We start from the raw sequence: 24,071 nt of genomic DNA, 5'->3' as shown, positions 1-24,071 counted from the left end.
TCTATTCTTGCCAAAAAAATTGCTAAACAACTTAATCAAATGAAACAACGCCATTTTAAATTAGGTGAGAAGCCTCACAAACTCCTAGCTCGACAGTTTAAACAGTCCCAAGCATCTAGAGCCATTCATAAGATTCAGACAGAGAGTGGGGAAATAATAACTGATCCGAAATGGATAAATAAATGCTTTGCAGACTTTTATAAAGAAGTATACACATCCAAAGGAAATATAGATACAAATGAAATAAATAAATTCTTATCTAATATTGATCTTCCCCAAATAAGTGAAGAAGCTGTTGAAATGTTGGAAAAGGAAATTACTCTAAATGAGGTAAACGAAGTTGTTAATAACCTTCCTAATAATAAATGTGCAGGCCCAGATGGGTTTAGTGCAGAATATTATAAAAAATTCTGGGAGATTCTCACCCCAGTATTTCTTCGTATGATCAATTATTCATTCTCTCAATTGAAACTCCCCCCAACACTTTGTAATGCTAACATACTATTGATACCTAAGCCTGGACGGGATAAAATGAAGTTGTCATCATATCGTCCAGTCTCTCTTATTCCAATAGAGGCAACAATTATTAGCAAGGTATTGGCTAATAGACTGCAACAGTATATATGTTCAATCATAAATCAAGATCAGACAGGATTTATGCCAAATCGGCACATACAATCAAACTTGAGACGTCTGTATAATATAATATACACGAAACATACAACAAAAGCATGTTTGATTTCCTTAGATGCACAACGTGCATTTGATCAAATTTAATGGCCTTATATGTTCGCAACTCTAAAAAGATTTGGATGTGGGGACAAATTGATTCAGTGGATTAATATTTTGTATGCTAATCCAAAAGCTTCGGTCCTTACAAACTTTACATTTTTAGCCTCATTCCCACTATACAGAGGAACACGCCAAGGCTGTCCTCTCTCCCCCTACCTATTTGCACTAGCGATGGAACCCTTGGCAGAGAGTGTCAGGCAGAATGTTGAAATTGCCCCTATTTTAATTAATGATAGACCCCAATATATATCTTTATATGCAGATGATGTACTATTATATATAGCAAAGCCAGAATTGTCTATTCCACCTCTTTTGAAGCTTTTATAATCATTTAATAAACTGTCGGGTTTTACAATAAATTGGGATAAAAGTGAGTTAATGCCCATAACTGAGGATCTTGACAACATTTTGAGGATATTTTTTAAATTCTATACCATTTAAAATTGCTCATAATTCATTTAAACATTTAGGAATTATAATCACAAGAAAGGCAGATGCACTTCTAAAGGCGAACTGGCATGTGAAAGTGAATCCGCTAAAAGATAATATAATATTTTGGAGAACTTTACCTATGTCTATGGCAGGAAAGATCAATGCAATCAAAATGGTAACACTTCCTCGATTTTTGTATTTATTTTGTTCTATTCCAGCTCTGATACCGGCGAAACTATTTACAAAATTAGATTCTATAATTATTTATTTTATATGGAATTATAAAGCTGTCAGAATATCTAATAAACATCTATGTAAGCCCAAAGCAGAAGGAGGATTTAGTCTTCCTTCCTTCAGAAGTTACCACTGGGCCGTTAATTTACGGTTCTTTCTCCCAATGGAAGCAAAAGGGTTTAATTTCCATAAGAGATCTATATATTGAGAATAAATTTAGCTCATTTAGTCAACTTAAATTGAAATATGATATTTTATCTACAGTTTTTTTCCGGTATTTACAAATTAGAGATTTTACCAGGAAACATTTCACTGGTTTTGAAAAAAGGGCTATACATCAAACTCTTGAAATTATATGTAATCACAGTCCAATAGAACGAGGCACTGTTTCTTTCTTTTATGCTTTACTACTGGATAAGGTGAATGTAAACACTGATCATATTAGGCAAGAATGGGAAAAGGAACTTGGTATAGAATTGTCTGGGGAGTCATGGGAAGAGTGTATTAATGAAATTCACGAATGCTCTATTAACGCAAGGCATAGTGTGATTCAATTCAAAGTTATTCACAGACTTCATTATTCGAAGACCAAACTACATAAGATTTTCCCAAATGTATCCCCAATATGTAACAAATGTAAAATCTCAGAAGGCACGTTGTCTCATTTATTTTGGACATGTCATAAAATTAGACCATTCTGGCAAAGTATATTCAGATTTATTTCAGAGGCATATAAAATTAATTTGCCGCCTGAGCCAAAATTGGGTATTTTTGGAGATACTTCGGATATAGGAAGTAAATATGTGTCACAATCTGTTTCTTTATGCATGATCTTAGCAAAAAAGGCAATTTTACAGAAATGGAAGTCTGAATCTGTGCCTGTATTCGAAGTTTGGCTAAGAGACCTAAGCTATGTGTTACCCCTAGAAGAGCTGAGATATAAGATATCAGATAGACAAAAAATATTTTCAAGAATATGGAACCCAATAAAATCCTTAATTAACAATTTTGACTTAACTTCTTATTGGCGTAGGGGTCAAGATTAGGGGTGCACTCTGAGAGTTTTAAATAATTGTATATATTGTTTAATTTTTCAACAAAGAATTATAAGATATCCGACAATTAGGTTGTTGTACTACTGCCTTTGCCTCGCGGTTAATCGTTACATCCCTACTCTTTAGTCATTGTTAATGCAGTCTTTCTAAAGATTTTCTATTTATTTAATACAGTAATTTTAATATGGGTTAAATAGCCATATCAGCAAAACAGAATTTACACTTTTCATGATCCATTACATTTCCAATGGATTAAATCAAGTCTGTCCTTTTTTTTCTTTTTTTTTTGCTCATTAAATATTTTGTTTTGCTTGGATTACAAATAATAGATTGTGAATGCTGCTTCATGTTAAAAATGCATTACCGCCACCTATCTCTCAAATGGACCATTGACACTCTATCTACAATCTCAATTAGTAGTGTCAATGGTCCACTTGAGAAATAGGTGGTATATAAGTCTGCGATCCGCCCAGGACAGTTCGAACAGTTCGGACATTGCGCGAATCAGAGGTAAAAAACGATATAAATACTGTTCAGTTTCTTGCACAGACCGATCGTTTTGTCTTTACACATCAATGTATCTTCACGAGCCGCAGGGTTTAATTTGGTTTTGTTTGTGTATGTTTTTTTTTACTCTCAAAGCCGTGATTCCCATTTACCTCCATTATAAGACTGACAGACTGCAACGGTTTGTGTTCAAAATCTTCGTTTGTGTTCTACTTAATAAACAAAGTCACCTACATCTTGGATGCCCTGGGGGTAAGCAGAATAAACATCAAATTTTCATTTTTGGGTGAACTATCCCTTTAACATTCAAGTAGTTTGTCTGTTCATATATAGAGCCAGTTCTATGGTTTGCCAGGGGGCTGATTCATCGTTGGGGGTGTATTTTCCACTGAGCTCAGATTATGAAATTATATGTTAAATGGAGAGACAGTGATAAAAAAAAGAGGTAGAATGAGACCTCTGGCCATGTAGGTGACTCTGGATGATAATATGGCAGTTCAATGCCAGTGGCATAAACACTGAATAATTTATTACAGTTTAGTCTACTAATTTAGTCTGGCAGCTACGTATTGTTTTTAATTCATTAGTTAGGTATAATATGTGCTATGCAGGCAGCTAGTTTACATCCTAAAGCCCTGAAGTTGCTAAATTGAGTCTTTGACTTGGTTTGGTCTCAGTTTGAATAGTACTTCACTTCCTACTTCACATGCCAAGCCTGTAATCTGTTATGCGTACGACCTTCAAGGGCTCTAGACCATCAGAGCAAAAGTCAACACTCGACTGTTTGTTTATTTAGCTTTTGTGCTTTCTTTTCTTTCTTTTTTTTAATAACACAAGTTTCCATCCTTTGTTGGAATATGGTGAAGCAGTGGTTTGATGTAATATTTGTCCCTAAATCGGGTAAGTGTTAAAGTATTTCTGTCGTTACCATTTGCATTTACATTTAGATTTTTTTAACATCTAATTATCAGTTCATTTTTTATTCTGTTTTGGCCTCTGAGTAAAAAAAGTAATATTTCATTTTATTTATGATTGTAAGAAAATAAGAAATACTTTTTTTTGTGAGATATGAAGTCACAGTTGTCAGAGATTGCAACATTATAAGAATTATAAGAATTGAAGTAGAAAATGAACATTTTGATAATTATATAGAGCATTGAGAAATTGTGATACATAATGTTGCAGTTGTGGTAAATAAAGTCACAATTGGGCTGGGCAACAATTAATCGCATCCAAAATAAAAGTTTTTGTTTATATAATATAGCCTATGTGTGTGTACTGTATATTTATTATGTATATATAAATAAATATATATTAATACACACACATACAGTATATATTTTGAAAATATTTACATGTATTTATATTTATATTCATATCATTTATATTATATATAAATGTATTTAATATATAAACAACATATTTTTCGTAAATATGTACGTGCATGTGTGTGTATTTATATATAAATAATAAATATACACAGTACATACACATATATTATGTACACAAAAACTTTTATTTTGGACGTGATTAATCGCGATTAATCGTTGCCAAGCATGAAATGTTTTTATATAATTCCTTGCGCATGAAGAGGTGAAAAGTTAATTATCTATCAACATTTTATTTTTCATAATGCCTTTTTTTAAACTATAAAGGTTTCTTACGCCAAATTGATGTTTTCAGGATGCATGTCAAGTTACAACTTCCAATTTCAAAAGTTACAACTTTTTTTAACCTTTTAGATCATTAAGAGATAATTCAATATTCATAACAGTTAGAGGGACAATTGCATCTGTTTATCTGGTTCATGCATCTGTGTCCATGAAACTGATGTGAAGGCATGTCAGGGCTGCACAATGCACTGCTCTTGATTTACGACACTGTCAAGGTCACTCGTGGTTTAGTAATACCACTTTGTATAATGGAAATCAAGACTCAGATTCATTTTGCATGTGCGCTCTGACTCTGAGTGTCTGTTGCTGCCAGAGGCGTCAGAGTCGCAGACGGGTGCTCTGGACGTGTGCATGGAAATGACATTGCTGCCTGCTCAAGCCTGACTGCTTACAAATAAGGCCAAATGGGGCTCTAATATGCTGCTCTGTTGTGGACAATCGCTTTTGTCATTTTGTCAGGTAGAGGCCAGATACAGTTGACTCTTTCAGATTTTAAGTAAACCTCCTGGATATGGAGGTGTTTGTTTTAATAGCGCCTTGCTGTGACCTTCTAAGATGATAGAATGTGTGATTGCTCAGCACATGCTGTTTTAACTCATTTTTCTCTGGAATATTGTCATTTTATTCAATTATCTGGCAGGTAACAGTGTGATCCTGCAATAATGGGGTTCTGCTGTTTGGATAATAATATTATGCAGGACCTCCACACTCTCACAGTCACTATGGAATTAAGGTATTCCTGTTATTTATTGTCAGTTGTAAGTCGTCATAGAAAATCTCTTCTTGGGACTGTCATTGAGGTGAAACATTACAAATGCAGTAAGGTTTTCAGAATTAGGGTGCTTACACGCTAGAGTTAGTTCTGACGGAGCATTTCATGATGGATAGGAACGTTTTAGATCCATTTTGTGCTGCATCAATTTGAAATCAGGTGGGAATATGGTGAATTGGATTTCTGATAGCACAACTGTGTGGATGTTTTCATCAGAAAAATGTAGGCAAGTTTTAAAAGTGTTTGATCGTCTGCAGTGCAGGATGTTTCTTGCTGAATATTAAAATTACATTGTTTTTGCAACATTTAGATGTATGTAAATCCACTTTTTTGCCTTCTGGATGCTGTGCTCTTAAATAGAGTTCTTCAAGGTTTGTGTTATGGAGTTCAGTTTTGAAATGTTTGGAGTATCAAGAAGATCATTGCTGTTTCATTAGTTGGTACACAAACTTAGTCTTTGTTTTAAAAAGTATGTGTAATAATTGCACCAAACTCTTATATGGTGTGTAAATAAGGGCTAATTTACAATCAGTCAATAAACAAGGTGATCAGGTCTTGTCCATTTTATTTTATTTTATTTTATTTTAAATAAAAAATGTTGTTTTATTATATTATTTTATTACGTATTCGGAAAGGGACAGCGCTCAAATATACAACACTGTGCTTTATTTTATTTTATATTATATATAAAATAAAATCATTTATTTATATCATTTTATTTGGAAAGGGACAGTGGTCAAATATAAACTGTAGTGTTTTATTTATGTAAACAAAATAAAGTAATTAATTTATATTATTTTATTATATTATATCATAATGTAGTCTGAGGGTGCTTTCACACTAGCACTTTTGGTGCGCACCCGGGTACGGTTCAAGTGAACTCCGGTACAGTTCGCTGCAATCGTACCAAATCACGGAAGTGAACCGCTATTAATGATGTATTATTTGATAAAAATGTGTGTTTGTGTATGTTCATTCACTTTCTTGACGAGCGTGACTGACGCGCTGCAAGCAGAGCTGTATATCTCATTTCTGTTCACCTTCAGAGTACTTTAGAGCATTTGCAGTACATTCGTAAGGCAGACGTAAGTGCCGTTATGTACTGAAGCTTTGGAAACAAAACCAACAGTTCAAAAACATAAATAAAAAATGTAAGAGAGCCTTGCTACGCATTTTACCGTCTTCTCCTGCGCCATCGTTACTAAGCAACGGGGTAAACAGCTGCTGGCTTGATGACGCAAACGAACCGTGGTTCGGACCCAAATAATATAATGTGAACACAGTTCAGCGGGGGCAGGGGAGGGGGGAGCAATCGTCGTGTTTTCTTTTGAAGAATACGTTTCTCATTAGCTTTCTCTCGGCCGACTCTCCCTCTGTGTCTGCTTCTTTGCTTTGGTTTGTTGTTTCCGTGCTCGCTCATTGTATGTTACACAAGATTAGTTTCTCTCCGGAGTGCCGGCTTAATATCTGGTGGGTCGGGGTCGCCGGGGTGGCCCCACCATCGCCGGGCCTCGTTGCCTTGTTGCCTGGTTGAGTCTCCATGGTAATGATGTTGTGTGATCGGGAGCTTGAAAGAGAGACTGAGTAATGTGGCCGTTCTGAGATAAGTTAATTTCTGCCGTTGTTGTTCACTGTGTGTTTTATAAACCCTAATATTGATTACAGAACGAATAGGAATCAGCGTGGTAATGAGTGCTTTGTGCGGAAAATATGGCCAATATATGCTGACCTTATCGGAGAGGGCTGAATGCTGTTTTATTGACTGTTTTTGAGAACTGTGGCCTTTATATAAACAGGCAGATCAATAAAATGGAAGGCACATAAGTCATCAGCGGGTAAAATGAGTTGTGAGAGCTTTCATACACGGTGTGCCTGAAACAGCAGTTAAAACACAGGAAATCTGGATTTTAAAAAATTCAGCCATTATGCCATTTCTATACTATTTCATTTAAATATGAATTTATAAAACATATATAATATATTAAAGTAAAATTGATTGTTTAAGAAGAGAAATAAATTATAAAAAAGTATTAAAATATAATTGTTTTGTTTTGTGTGTGTGTGAGTGTGTGTATATAAACTAAATTAAATTGTTAAAGAACACACACACACACACACACACACACACACACACACACACATATATATATATGTATATGTAATTTTACTCCATGTCTTATTTTGTATCTAGATGATTCCAATAGATTTTTAAGAATCGTGCGGTCATGTGTGGAACCCTACAGCCATTCCATCTCTCTCTTGGCATGTGGCCTTTGCTCAAACCACATCATTAACATAAAAATCAAATGACATTGTCTTATTGCGATGTGTGGCCTCCCCAGGGGGCGTCATGCCAACAGTTCTAGTTCACTTCCTTTTGCTTTCTCATTTGTTCCTCTGTCTTCTTCATAATGCCAATACAACTCACTACTTCAATATAAAATAGCCTATATTACATTGTAATATAGTGATGGCCAAAATTATTAGAACACTAGTATTAGTTTACATTTCTTTTGCCGTTAATTGTAATAATCCAGTGAGATTTTTGTATGCACAAGGAGTCTGACAGCAGCCAGTGCTGCACACAGAGATCTGATCTCATCATCATCCAATCTGTCTGGAATGACAAACTGAGACAGACTCAATCCAGAAGAACTGTGGAAACGTCTCCAAGATGCTTCAAGAGACCTACCTGCAAACTACCCGAAAAACTACGCGCAAATGCACCTAGGGCAAATACTGCTTTAAACGCAAAGGATGGTCACGCCAAATGTTTATTTAATTTAGTTAATAGAAGCTAATTGATAAAGAAAATCTATTTATGACATAATCAGGTCTTTTGTTTCCTTTCTAGTGCTGTTGGAAGTCTGGTGGGAATTATGTCGGTGTATTGTCCGCTAGTGTGGATAACTGTGTAACTCAGAGCTGAAGTGGAAATGACAGAGTTCAGTGGCGACTCGTCTCTGTGCTGAAAGCCCAGCTGGTGTGTGCTAAATCTGCTGTGAGAAAAGGCCTCTCCATGCCCTTTTATGCAGCTCTCCAGCGCTCAGTCTATTCGGCCATTTAATTTAGGTAATAGAAGTTAATTGATAAGAAAATCTATTTATGACATAATTTTTGACAGCATCCTCATTTTACAGCATTTTTACACAAGTGCCTAAAACGTTTAACAGTAGCTTTGCAGGTAGGTTTCTTGAAGCATCTTGGAGACGTTGCCACAGTTCTTATATACATTTGTACTTTTTTATTTATTACAAAATGCAACTTTTCTTTTTTAATCATTGTCTATTATCTATTCACCCATTCATCTACATAAATATATGCAGCTCTCCAGTGCTCTGTCTATTCTGCCATTTGTGTGTGTGTGTGTGTGTGTGTGAGGGACCCCAGTCTGACGGATGTTAACACTCAGACAGGGTAAATTAAAGCTGAGAGCTGGGGAAAGTAATTAGTGCTTTTCTCTCTGTTCATATATACTCTAGACTATCTACATGTCCTCCCTCATATGATACTCGAAAAGCCACAGTATGGTAAAATGGGCCCTTCGTTATTGGATACGGGTATTACTTTTAGGTTACTGAGATATATCTGTTCATGCTCGCAAAAATATACAATACAGGGAGGCACGGGAATGTACAAACTGGTATATGTCACATAGTATTTCAGTATCCAGTTTAAAGATCACTTTTTACTATATGGTACATTCTGATTGTATGAACTGTGCTCTCTCACACACACACACACACACACACACACACACATACACACACACACACTTGTGACCGCATATCAGTCGATGTCTACAATAATGAGCCAAGTTGCTACATTGCTTGGCAACCGCTGTCAGCCTATTAGAACTATATTACTTCAGGGCAGAATTGTTTATTCTGATTAATTATTTTTTTAATTATATTACTGTTGTCACCATTTTATAAAATGTTTTTCATCATGCCTAAGATATCCTCTTATTGATGATAAAAGGTTTTTAATGGCCATTGTTTAATTTTTCTCAGAGAAAATTTGTCCTCATTTGCATTTTATTTTATTGTTCTGAAACTGGAAGGAGAAATAAAGTAAAAAGAAACCTGATACCTTTATTTGAGTATTGCAGCAAGGTAAAATATATTAAATTATAATTTCATATCAAAATTAATTAAAAATTGACTCCTTTTACTTTCTTAATGCATGTTCTTTGATATATACTGTGCACAGCAATATTTATTGTGCACAATTTATTCTAAATTGAAAAAGTCTCAACATACTTCATCAAAATGTTATTTAATCCTCTGAAATCATTTTTGTTTTTCACATTTTAGTCAGCAGCATAAAGCCATTAAATCATTGCCATCCTGATGGATAAAATTAAGTCCTGTCCTATACAGTTTTGCTCTTTGAATATATGTGTTGCTCAAAAATAAGTCATATTACGGAAGCAATATGGGCTGCAAACAAGAATACATGTTGACTTCATGTAAACAGATGCTCTGAACCTTTAAAAGGACAATTATATGACATTATATGAGTCATTATGTCAACATTGAAGGCTGTTTCATGAGCTCAGAGGGCTGTAAAATCACATCTAGCTACATTAGGATAAATGTTTCGGTTGCCATAGAGCTCTGCTTTTATAATATGGCTTTTATTGAAGACCTTATAGAGAACAATACAGTCTAAATGTGTTTATCTGAGACAGATGCCTATTCTGATTCAGGACCGTCTTGAGGTTTCTGTTGGTTCTGAAATCTGTGCTCAGTCTTTCTCCACAGGATCCTCAGTCAATGACGATTGAGGCTTTTGTCAGTTAAGTGTTAAAGCTCTGCACAGCATTTGACAGTCATTTCACACTCTTAGGGGTTAATTGGGATCTCCAGCACATCTGCAATTCTGTTCCATTAAAGGAAACGTTCAAGCAAGCACTTGACAGAACAAACAGACCTGCTAAATGAGCCTGATGTGTATCGATAGCTCTTTAAATGTACAAATATCACTATATATCTTTTTCTCCGTATCTTTGTTTCTCTGCCTCTCTTTTTTGCCTCTCTCCATCCCTCGGTCCCTACGGATGCTTTTGGTTTGCTCCAGCAAATGCATTAACCCCCTTTGTACGGTGACAAAGGGGTGTGTTAATCTCACCGAGTTAGGAGGCAGGCACATGGGGGTGGATGCCAGGGAGAGTCGAGTGACCGCGTATGTGTGTGTGTGTGTGTGAGGCAGATGCCTGTCAGAGCGTTCACCGGCCACACACATGCTGCACGAGCCAAAGAGAATGGTTAGCGAGATATACACTTGATACACACCGTGACCAGGAAAGGACTGCTGTTGACTCAGTATTAAGGTAACTCAGTATACTGTTGACTGCAGTATTAAGGTAATAGTGTTCTAGCTGTTAAAAATATTTTTTTTTTTACTCAGAATGACCCTTTGTTTAGTGTGTCAGTTAATTTGTTCTCGGTGATTTGATCTTGAGTTTTTTTTTTTTTTGGTATTTATTAGGGTAACATTTGTGTTTCTCACACCCTGTGGGTCAAAGTTACACCTCCAGGGTGAACTATTTCCTTTCACTTCTTTGACTCGGGTTTTGTGACTATAGTTCCTTAGAACAAACAGCATTTTGTCCATTGCATGGTACACACCTGGTATCACCTTACCTGTTAAAACCAGTCAGATTTGTCTTTGTGTGCGCTGATTTGTTTATTCTGAAGTCATAGTGTCTGCTGACGGGATGTCTGTAGGTTTACAACTAAAACCAAAGGTTTTATGACGATTTTTATGACGATTTTATCTGCCAATCTGTGATATGTTTAATATATTTAAGTAGAGAGATAGATATAGTCATGTATGTTGATGTAGGTGATATAGTATTTATTTACTGATCAGTATACAAAAATTTGTGTGGACGAATGGATGGATAAATTAATAGATGATGGATGGATGAAAAGAGAAATGGATGGATGGAAAAGAAATGAATAGATGGATAAATTGATGATATATGAATGGATGAAAAAGAAATTTATGGGTGGATGAATGGATAGATGTATGAAAAAGAAATGGATAAATGGATGGATGAATGGATGAATGTATGAATGTATGAAAAAAATAGATCAATCGATAAATGAATGGATGGATGGATGAAAAATGAATGGATGGAAAAATGGATGAATATTAAATGGATGAATAAGAAATTTAAGGATGGATAGATGGATGAAAAAGCAATGGATAAATGGATGGATGAATGTATGAAAAAATAAATAGATCAATAGATAAATGGATGGATGAAAAACAAATGGATGGATGGATGGATGGATGAAAAAGCAATGGATAAACGAATGGATGAATGTATGAAAAAAAGAAATTGATCAATAGATAAATGAATGGATAAATGGATGTTGGACGAATGGATGGATGGATGGATGGATGAAAAAGAAATGGATGAATGGATACATGGATGAATATATAAATGGATGAAAAAGAAATTGATAGATGAATGGATGAAAAAAGAAATGGATGGAAGGATGAATGGATGGATAGATTAAAAAGATGTGGATGGATTGATGGATTGATTGATTGATCGATGGATGAAAATAGAAATAGACAGATGGATGAAAATAGAAATGGATGGATGGATAAATGGATGAATGGATGGATGGATAGTTGAAAAATAAATAGATGGATGAATGGATGGATGGGTCGATGAAAAAGAAATGGATCGATGAAGGGATAAATGGATGGATTAATGAAAAGAAATTGATAGATGGATAAATGGATCAATATTTAGATAAATTGATGAAAATAGAAATAGACGGATGGATGAAAATAGAAATAGCTGGCTGGATAAATGGATAAATGGTTGAAAAATAAATGGATGAATGGATGAAAAAAGAATTGAGTGGATAGATTTTTGACAATGCAGATAATGCTGAAACATTGTAAGATCTGTCTCTCAACATCACATATTTTATTCTCTCAGAACCCCCTTCATCTCTCTCTCTCTTTCTCTCTCTCACCCCATCGTGCCGGCATGCGGCCCGTCTCCATGACAACAACTCAGGTCAGCTCTGAGAGGTGGGAGGTAGTTAGTGTGAATTTTTTTGTTGTTGTTTTATTGCCTCTTTCTCTCTCTCTCTCACAGTCTCTCTCTTTCTGGTCTCTGTGAGACAGCAGCTGTGTGTGACAGCTTCACTAGAGGCTGGAGGTTTCCTCAGTTTGCCTCAAATTCAAGAAAACAATGCAGTAAAGCGACGCGGCTCTGCCTCACAGCGTCTTTGTGGCTCGTCTCCCATCAAAAGATGCTGGGGAGGGGGGGCTGTGTCAGCGGCCATGTTTCTGTTAATGTGAAATGAATGCGTGCGTCTCGAGGGAAAACACTAATATATGCGCGACCATGAACCAGCACGTGTGATATAGGGGTGCCGTTGAAAGCAGGTCCCTCTGTCACTCTTTCTGCTGATATACGGCATGGCTTTGTGTTTGCACAGAGCCAATAATGTTTAGAAATCCCAGTGGTCTTTGGAATAACAAATGTTTTGTGTTTTTTGCCTTTTTTATTGGAATGTACCCACTTTTTGGTGCATCTGTGAACTGCAAGACTTTTGTCCTTTAATTATAATGTCCTTCAGTGTTCCTCAGATTAGCACAAACTTAAGTCCCTCGCTTTGTCATATAAGAGCTCCTCTTTTAACGATGGCATTGTTTTTTTTTTACAGCATCCACACTATTCTGAGCTGCTGACATCTGGTCGGAACCGGAGAATCCACTCTTTCATACAGTCGAAACAGGTAAGATGCTTTTTGTTTGATTCCCACTGGCTTTTTGATGTATTCATTGTGATTCAGTGGCCGTCTCAGACAGAGAGAGGAATAGAGCAGAGGCATAAAAAGAAAAAAAGATGAAAAAGAATGAGTGATGTGTTTTTATGATTTATGACTTGCATATCCCTCTTCACTTCACCAAGATTAACTAAAAAACTGTTACTGACATTTTTTTGGCTGCTTGCACACACTGATGTGTGCTGACAGATTGTTATCATGTTGAAAGCTGGGAAATGTGTCTTGTTTGAGGTTTGACTAGTGCAGTTGTGTTCATGATCTTTGATTATTTACTATGTCTTTTATTCTATACTAAAATGGATTTTGTAATGAAATCATTTAAAGCAGAGGTGGCCTAACTTGTTAATATGAAGGGCCAAAAAAGTCATACCTGATTGAGGACTGTGGGCCAAAAGCAAATGTTGCATTATATCCAACAGTATTATATTTAAAAAAAAATTTAAATTAATTAAATGAAACTCATTTAAATTATTTTTTTGTCAAATTAACTTAAGCAAATGTTAAAGGGATAGTTCACCCAAAAATTCTGTCATTAATTACTCACCCTCATGTCTTCCAAACCCGTAAGACCTTCGTTCATCTTCGGAACACAAATTAAGACTAAAATATATTCCCAGGTCCAGAAACGTAGTGAGGACATCGGTAAAACAGTCCATGTGACATCAGTGGCTCAACTTCAGTTTTGCGAAGCTACGAGAATACTTTTTGAGCGCAAAGAAAACAAAAATAACAATTTATTTAACAATTCTTCTCCCCCGAGTTACATCTTCCGCCATTTTGGAGAGTACCCAAGAGCGTAATCGACATAATCAGCATTGTTTACATTCGGGGGAGAAAGCGTGCGCATGAACGTAATCTGCGTAATCAGCATGGTTTACGTTAGGAGGAGAAAGCGCGCGCATGAACGTAATCTGCGTATGTATTGGATGTCGATCCAAACCTATTTTCTTTTGTGTAACACAAAATGAGAAATTTCAGAGAATGTGAGGCTGCTCTTATCCTTCAATAACAAGATTGGGGTACCAGAGCTGGTGCTTTAAAAGATTCTGAAAGACCCAAAAGAGTCCTAAGTATCATAAAAGTGGTCTTCTGAAGTAATTCTGTATGATAGCTTTGTTTGAGAAATGGTGACGATTAATTCAGTAACCGCTGCAACTAAATCAAGTTAGTTAACTTAAGAACTGGATCATTGGTGAATGAATCTTTCCGAGATTTTGAATTGGAAAAGTTCATTGAATAGGTCTGAAAGCTTCAGTCGCAATTTGTCATAATTGCATGGAAATTAGTGAAAGCATTCTTCAAAAATTCTCATTCTGCATTCATATGGTCTTGGTTTGGAAAAACATTTTTTGTGTAAACTATCCTTTTAACTAATTTTTAGATATAATAGATATAACGAAAGAGGACATTCAGATTCAGCATAGTAGCTAAAAGTGTAAAGTACACTAAAACATAGTAAAATCAAATGTACACATTGTAGGGAAAACAAAACTTGAAAGTGCTGATCAGTAAATGTGCTGAATCTGCAAGTTGAAGCAGTATATGCTGTTCTTTTATCCAACGTGTTCGATTTAGCCTCTGAGGGCACAAACTGGTTGTCAGCAGGAAGTGAGACACTTCCTACAAAAAAATCCAATCAATCAATAAAACCTTATATAATCTAATCTTATTTAATTTAGGGAAAATATATCTGGTTCTGTGGGAAAATGATGAATCGGTATATGAATCTGTAGAAATCAAAGTTGTAGACATGTTGTAAAATGCCAACTTTTCAAGCTAGTCGCTTATTTTCATTGTGGTATGCCTGTATTTATGTAACACCGTGGTCCTGTGAGGCACGACATTTCGTTCCACTGTATGTCCCCATATGCAGCAGAATGACAATAAAGCTCAACTTGACTTGAACTTGACTTATTTTGAGATAATCCAGAATCCTTCATATTCCAGCCAAGACTAATGTATTAAACACACACACACACACACACACACACACACACACACACACACACACACACACACACACACACAACTTCTTGTTCTAGAAGAGTCCTGCAAGCTGTGATTTCACGCTTGTGGACACATCGAGAGGCCAAAAATAGAGCTGGTCAAAATCCACAAATCTTCACGCAAACATCAGCACAAGCACCAACAGAGGGTTATTATTTTGAGATAATCCAGAATACTTCATAAAACACACACACACACACACACACACACACACACACACACACACACACACACACACACACACACAACTTCTTGTTCTAGGAATGCAAGTGATAGTGGTTCAAAAGCAGTGAAGTGCATGTGATTTGTTGAATACATGTTTTACATGCTGATACTATGATGAAAACTATGTGTTCTAAAGATTTAACTTGAAATGAATAGACTGAATTTGATTATTTCCTAATGATGATCCCTGCTGTGCTTAGGCATTACTGAGAGCGTCTGGCCCCGTTAGAGCAGATATACAGACGGGGTGCTTCAGAGCTCAGCTGTGTTTAGGAGGAAAGAGCCGATAGAAATAGACAGTGATCTCATGAGCATGATGCTGCTGCTGCTGCTGGGAAGTTGATTTTGTGACGTACAATGCTGTCAACTTTTTTTTGGTTTGTTTGTGTGGACTGAGACACATTTTGTGACATATTTTCATGATGATTCTTCTTTATAAGCCTTTTGGTTTTACTTAAAAGAATAATTGATGGCAGATTTTTCATTTTTGGCTCATTTACTCACCTTCATGTGATTTAAAGTCTGAATGACTTTCTTCCGTAAAATGTGCATGCTGCTTTTTTCCACTAAAGTGAATGGTGACCACCAGATTTTCAGTGAATGATTACCTCAAGCATAATAAAAGAATGTATTTTGTGTTATATTCCAAGACCTTTTGATTTAAATTTTTCTGGTGAACTATCCCTTTAATCTGTCTGTGATGCAGATTTGAACTCTGGCTTTATGACTACAGCTAAATGTATTTCCTGGAAATTCTGTTCTTGCTTTCACAAAGGGATTCAATGGCATGACAAGTGTTACATCATTGCACATTTTGAACTGTGTAATGGTAGTGATATTAGCACATACTGTAAAAGCTCCTGTTCACCCACATACAGCATGTGGACAGATGACCACAGTTTATCTGAGCGCCGAACAGATGGAACAGAGAGAGCAGTGTGCCAACCCATCCTTTCCTCCGGTATTAGCTAAAATAAACTGTGAAGACAGATTTTATACAACAAAGTGTAGAAATAGAATAGTATGCGTGTTTAAAAAATGTAATTCATTCAGTTATTCATTCAGTCACTCATTCATTTAATAATGCATGTAATATTTAAAAATAAAGTATGGTATATTATAAACAAAAACGGAACTGGTTCTGTTTTGGAAACATATTTTAAAATGATCTTAATTTACAAAAAATGCATTATTAAGAACCAGTTCTTGATCCTTTCCTCCATATTCTCTCAAATACATAGTGAAAAGAGATTTTATAGAATCAAAAATGCAATGTAATCAAAAAAAGAAAAGTATGTGTTAAAACAGTATTTATTTATTTATTTAAAGTTTCCCAAGTTTCCACATTGCGATTTTAGAGTGTGTTATTTATGTCTAAAGTGAATAGTTCTGCTCTGAGTGGTTCGGGTCACACTGTATTTCCAGCTTAACTGAACTATAAACAGCATAAAGCAACAATACACTTCGTGAGTTGCCAGACAGGAGCTTGCTGACAATCAGCAACTTCCCAAAGCTCAGGAGAGAAAGAACGCTCTCTCATTCTGCAAGAACGAGTGACCTTTTAGCTGTAGATAACCTCACACCAGCGCAGTGCTAAATGAAGTTAGCTCATTTATTTAGATAGTAACGCTATGCTAACTCCCGCCAGTGACCTTCTGAAACAATGCGAGCTGTGGTTTAGCATTATCTTGCTTCTGAAAAACGTCAGTTGTTGGTTTTTGAGCACAACAACACGGTAATGGCTAGGGCTGGGTTTTGACACAAATTTCACGATTCGATTCGTTTCTCATTTACAAGCTTTCGATTCGATTACCGATTCGATTCAATATCGATTATTTTGCAGATATATCAGGTACAGTACATGCCAAATTTTCTCAAGGAAAAAAATCTCTCAACTAATGCTGTAAAATATACATGAGAGTCAGTTGGTACTACATTATAATATTGAAGGTTAAAATTGATTGCTGTACAACTGCTTAAATTGCACTTAATAAAGTTTTTATAATAATTAAGTTACAATGACTTCAGTTAGTTTTTTTTAAATACACTTAAATAGTGGCTGTCATAAAAACTTGGACGGATTTATTCAAACATAAATAAAACATTAAAGAACAGTAAAAAATTATAATGAATGTTATATGGTGCATATATTTAGCAAAATGCCCCTCTCTACAGCTTATTTTTCTAACTTAGATGACTAACGAGTTTATGGTCACCGAATATGCTTTCTGAGGTAAATGTGATGTTACACGAATTGTTTACAAGCTGTTATATTGACGTCTTTGCGCGGCTGAAACACATGAGACAGGATACGGATTGTAAAGTTGTACTCTTTCTTTTAACTTACCTTCGGCTGTTTAGTCATGATTATTTTGTGCTGAAGCTGGTATTAATATGGAGGAGATGATCAGTTCATGTGCGCCTCGCGCTGCTGCATCTGTTGAACTGAGGTGCTATAGCGATCTATCACTCCACATTAAACAGCGTCAAAATTACATTTATTGTTTGAATACTGCAATACAATGGACATAAATTGAAATCTGAGACTTTGTTTCATATTAATAGTACCAACGCACAATGCTTATTACGATTTATTGGATGGATTTATTGGTGTGCTTTAATGTTCCATCCATTAACTGAAAACAGGCTAGACTAATCGATTCTTGGGATTTAAGAATCGATATCGTTTTGTAAAAATGAGAATCGATTAAAATGGAGATATCGATATTTTTTTTACCCAGCCCTAGTAATGGCTAGATAAAATGCTAACGGAGCAGTTCAACAAATAGTCTACAGTTAAACGTTTATGAGCTTAGACTGTGCAACCAGCGACTTTCAGAAGACAAATTTGTGTTTGTTGTGTCAACATCTATAATGAAATCCATGCTGTGAAGCCAGCTCAGTTCGTTCAGACAGATAATTTAATCAGTTTCCTTGACTCATTGATTCTACTTCATTTGTGCTCTTGCAAATGAGTCAAAGCAATGTTTTTCATAAAACATTTCAGTAAACAGGGATTCGATTGGCCCAGAGGTACTTTATGAATTAAAATGCAAAACAAAGCAGTATATTTTCTAGAGAACAGATATGAGCTTGTAAACAAACTTTAACCCTAAAACTGCAAGAGTGTTTAGCATAAAGCAGCTGTATCATCTGTTTTTTCACAGTTTTATCTAATTCCCTCTTCAAGGGCTTCAGACTTTGGTGTGAAAAGAGACATTTAATCATGTCCCCTCTCGTTTGGCCTGAAGGCATCCTCTGCTAAAGTAAAGAGCGGTTCGTTCTTTTCAGTCTTCAATGACAGTGGAGAGCTGTTGAGAGGGCTTCTCTCAGTAGTGTCCTCTCCTTGGATTTACATTAAAAAGATGGATGGGTTTGGCTGCGTTTTGTGTTTCTTATAATAGGCATGTGTGTGTAATAAGTGTGTTGCCCTGGACACGGAGTGATCGTTAAATTAGCAGCCCGGCTTGCTCTCTTGACTCAGGTCTTCTTCAGAGTGAAGGAGCTGTTGAGAAGAACTTGTACTATCAGAGGAAGTAAGTTTCCCATGTACTCTTTCTGAGAGTACATTCTTCAGATGGCTGTGAACTACAAAAGAGAGAGTTTACAAACACAATACTTAATCTTGCCAATTAAATTGCTTTTAAACTGGCAATATATTTTTAATCAGGCTTTTTAGCTTTCATGTTTTCCCTGAGGTCAACTTATTATGAAAAGTTTTATTTTGCAACCCAAACTATTACCAAAATAGTTTGTTGTATACAAGTAAACAAAAAATTTATTTTGATATAAACTGAATTGGCTGAAATAGCTTTTTTTTGTTTCCGTTTTGTTTGTGTGTGTGTGTTTTATTTTTGTGTTTATTTGTTTTTTTTTTGTTGTTTGAATTTTTGTTTAAGAATCACTGGCTTAGAGTGTTTACATTACATTACATATGATATACATTACCGAATACATATGTTTACAGTGCATATGTACCAAAAGAGTTTATTGTATATAAGTAAACAAGAATTATTAATTTGATATAAACTGAATTGGCTGAAATTACTATAAAAAGCTGAAAATAGCTTTTTTTGTGTGTTTTGTTTGTATGTTTTGTTTTGTGTTTATTTGTTTTGTTTTTTTTTGTTTGAGAGCCACTGGCTTAGAGTGTTTACATTACATATTACATATGACATACATTATATATTACATACGTTTACAGTGCATATGTACCAAAATAGTTTACTGTATATAAGTAAACAAGAATGACTAATTTGATATAAGATGAATAGACTAAAATGACTTTTATAAAAAAGATAATATTGTTTTTTGTTTGTTTGTTTGCATTTTGTTTTATTTTGTTTTGCTTTGTTTTGCTTTTATTTTGTTGTGTTTGGTTTTGTTGTTTTGCGTTGTTTTGCTTTGTTGTTTTGGTTTGTTTTGTTTTGTTTTACAACCACATCATCACACGCTACCAGACTTTCAAGTTGTTTCAAATGCAACAGGGGGGTGGGGGCAAACCAACGCTACATTGACTTTGTATTGCGGGAAGCTGCCTCCTTGTCATTTCTGACTTATAACAAAAACAGAACAATGCCTAAAAGCTGTTGTGGGACAAGGTGTACAGTAAAGAAGCTAAAAAACCCAGAACTATGTTTTTATAAGCTGTCCACCCCAAAAAACGAGCGTTTAAGGACACAAATAGTTGTAGATGTCAGGGTATTTCACATTGGGCCATTCAGTTGGATAATTTCTCAAACAAAAAGAAGGTAAGGAAAAGGGGCACTGACATAGACCAGTAAAATTTAGTTTCTCAATATATCTCCTCCTCTCAGGTTCACATAGGGTGGTGAAATAATCCTTTGACATGGTTCAAAATAATGAATGTTTCCTGTCGCCGATTACGTTTCCCGCCAGTGGCCATAGTTCTCAGAGTAATATGACACATTGTGCTCTACTTTTGTGTCCTTAAATGCTCGTTTTTTGGGTCGACAGCTTATAAAAATGTAGTTCTGGGTTTTTTAGCTTGTTTACTGTACACCTCGTCACATCACAGCTTTTAGACATCGTTCTGTTTTTTGTTATAAGTCAGAAATGACAAGAAGGCAGCTTCCCGCAATATAAAGTCAATGGAGAGCGTTGGATTGTTTCCCCCCCAGTGGGCGTGGTTTTCAGATTATGACGCGTGTCGCTCTGTCTCTATAACGAGCTGGAGAATTTAAAGCGGCAGAAGCTGTGCAGAAGTGTATTCCAGCCTTTAGGGCATTTACATTAGTGCATCTAGTTTTTTTATTTGTAAATCATATTAATGTTAAAAAATAATTTAAGGGGGTTTACAGTATTTTGTGAATCAGTGTATAATATGTCTGCGATATTTAATACGTTCAGAGTTTATTTTGAGTCTTATTATCATGGTAATATCCAGCCCTATCAGAACAAGTCAGAAATGACAAGGAGGCAGCTTCCCGCAATACAAAGTCAATGGAGAGCGTTGGATTGTTTTCACCCCCGGTGGGCATGGTTTTCAGATTATGACGCGTGTCGCTCTGTCTCTATAACGAGCTAGAGAATTTAAAGCGGCAGAAGCTGTGCAGAAGTGTATTCCAGCCTTTAGGGCGTTTACATTAGTGCATAGTTTTTTTATTTGTAAATCATATTCATGTTAAAAAATAATTTAAGGGGGTTTACAGTATTTTGTGAATCAGTGTATAATATGTCTGCGATATTTAATACATTCAGAGTTTATTTTGAGTCTTATTATCATGGTAATATCCAACCCTATTCAGAACAAACACTCAGAAAGACCCTCCCTGACCTGATGGATATTCTGTTGATGGTTCTCACACTCTATGGCCTTGTATTCACATGTGATAGATGAAAGTTTCATTAAAGGGATTCACGTACTTACAGTATTCTGACTTAGAACTAATAGAAGTTTCCGTAGAAAAAGCAAACATTCTTAGCTATGGTATGGTAACAGACAAAAGGTTTGATAATAAGTAGTTTAAATAGCTAGAAATAAACTCAAATACGAAAAAGGTTAGTTTGGCAGCAAGGACTTCTGATCTCTCTTCTTGCGAAAGAGAATAACCACTTGTCAACACAAACAACAAGTTAGCCAAGCCCACAAAAGGCAGCAGTAGGATGTGGTCAAAACAAACCCATATGAATGAAGTCCTTTGATTGTACGGTATGGTCTCTGTTCACTTTTTACTGTAGAAGTCCATTCATATGTAAATTATGTCGTTCATTTGCATATATTCTTCTCAATTTATGCAGGGATTATGCTGAGATGAATACTAAAATAGACTGGTTTTGGATAAGCCTGTGGCAACATTTCTCTTGCTAAAAGTGAATCTGCATAATGACTTAAGGATAATAATTCAAGTTATGTGAATAAAGTCTCTAAATATAAAATATTTGCATATACATTTAGAAATATATGGGAAATTGTTAATAAAAGGGTTGGCTTTGGCGTCTTTGAGCATGTGACACATATTCCCTTTAGTGTGTTTATCTTTTTTGCCCATCCAGGGTGGCCTTCATCCAATAAAGAGGCCATTAGCCAAGTTGATCCAGAAAAGGGGCCTCAGCAGCCCGGCTGTCCCAGATTGAGATCCATCATTTAGGCAGACGCCTGTGCCTTTAGTCCTTCATCCAGCCAATCAGAGAATAAATAGCGGCCTGTATCAGATTACTCATGCTGACCAGCATCTCTCCTCCATCTCTGTTGATTCTGTCATGATACGAATGACTCAGCAGTAACCAAATCACAGTTTTCTTCAGTTCTGTGAGACCAGGATGTTACCCAAAGCATCCTTCTGAGCTATTGGGAAGTCTAATTATGCCAAGGGGCCAGAGCTACAAGCCAGCATTTAAAGCAAACAAACTTTTATTATTTAAATTAAAATAAATAAATATTCATATTTAAAAATGATTATAAAAAGTGTAATATTAGTATATTAAAAATAATAATACTTATTATATACAAATATTTATTAAAAAAAAAAAGTATATATATATTTTATATATTATTTTATGTTATAATATTTCTTATAATATTTTCAAATCTTTTCCCCCCACCTTCCTGTCCTCACACACTTTCCTAATCAACAAAAGTGGCTTGAGGCCAAAGGAATAAAAATAACAAATCTGAAACCTATTATGAAAATATATGTAAAAATGAAGAGACGTAATTGAATTTGTCATTAGTTTGTCTTGATTCAGCTAATTTTACCAGAATGTTAATAGCCTGAATTCGGGGACAACATCTGTTGGTTAATTAATTCAGTCATAAATCATGCATTATTGCCAGAGAAAATGTGTTGAACATGCAATGATTAGAATCGATGTTTGTGCTATGCAAATTTGTAATTTAGACAGACTATACATGACTGCACATCTCCACCATATGAGAGCACAGACATGAATCTAGACTTTGTCTTTGTTACATCTCATACTCTCGTTTTAAAAGGCACAGATGCCAGTGTCTACTATGTTTTTTTTCACAGATTCTTATGTTCGAGAATAGCTAAAGGTCAAGCTGATTGCATGGCAACAGGAATGTGATTGACAGTTTCCATTTAAGACAGTGTCACTGTCACTCTTCTCTATACTGCAATTGACTGGTTCAGGTTTTTCCAAAGGGCGCTTGAGCACATACTGTCACCATAGCAGCTCTCAGACATGCTGTGCACATTGTCTGAAATACTGAAATGTGGTAAATCTACTTGTCTTTACTTGGGTATTGAGGGAGTCTTGCCTTTTCTTCAGCCAGAAAATGTGTTAATAGGCCCTTGAATTTCTTTACTCACTTCTGTCATTATTTTGATTTTGATTGTTTTGTTTTGTTTTGTTCTGTTCTGTGTGTTGTTTTGTGTTTGTTTTGTTCTGCTTTGTTTTGTTTTTTGTTTTGTTTCGGGTCATGACCCACAACACTTGATCTTATTGAGTTAATTTTTATTTTCCTATCCATAAATTTTGACTAATGTGAGCTTTAATTTTTGAAACCATATTCTGCTTTTAATCCGTGTCCAAGCAACTGACCTCTACTGTAGATCGCTGCCTAAACTATATCTAGGAAACCAGTCCTGTGCATCACAGAGAAACATGATATAGATTCCAGATCGTGGTATAAGTGATACTCTTGATACATGTGATATCCAGAAGAACCAGTCGCTATCTTGAATGTTTGAATCCTTCACCTTGAGATAAATCTTTGGCTTTACAGACTCATGCTTTCTCTCTCTCTCTCTTTAGCTGTATGATGCCGTCAAGGTTTCTGAGCTCATGAATTATGCAAAGCAGAGCCCATTTCCCTGACACAGCCTGCTACACAGCAGAATCACTCAGATAGCACTCTCTATACCTACTGGCAGGAACAACCGATGCTAGTTCACTTCTCTGACACATTATATACTCCTCCTTCCTCACTGAAAACTTTACACAGCCTGATTCTGCTCATATTCTTGCTTTACTTGGGTATATATTGTAAAAACATTGCAGTCACTCATCCATCATAATCACGATGTGTTTTACAGTGGGTGTGATTCCTGTGTAAACATAT

At 35.6% G+C, this 24,071-nt stretch overlaps 1 protein-coding gene across 11 annotated transcripts in view; it reads left to right on the top strand.

Annotated features, from left to right (window-relative positions):
* nrcama (neuronal cell adhesion molecule a) overlaps nt 1-24,071 on the top strand; it is a 62,006-nt gene that overhangs the window by 14,417 nt on the left and 23,518 nt on the right. For 9 of the 11 annotated variants that reach the window (XM_016443116.1, XM_016443110.1, XM_016443112.1 and 6 more), the window contains exon 2: nt 13,169-13,240. The gene's annotated coding sequence lies outside the window, so the exon portion shown is untranslated. The other 2 variants (XM_016443108.1, XM_016443109.1) reach the window with 2 other exon arrangements.

This window comes from Sinocyclocheilus anshuiensis, unplaced genomic scaffold, assembly GCF_001515605.1.
Source record: "Sinocyclocheilus anshuiensis isolate Anshui unplaced genomic scaffold, SAMN03320099.WGS_v1.1 scaffold916, whole genome shotgun sequence".
NCBI classification, from domain to species: domain Eukaryota; kingdom Metazoa; phylum Chordata; class Actinopteri; order Cypriniformes; family Cyprinidae; genus Sinocyclocheilus; species Sinocyclocheilus anshuiensis.
This window is presented reverse-complemented; position numbering and strand designations above follow the sequence as displayed.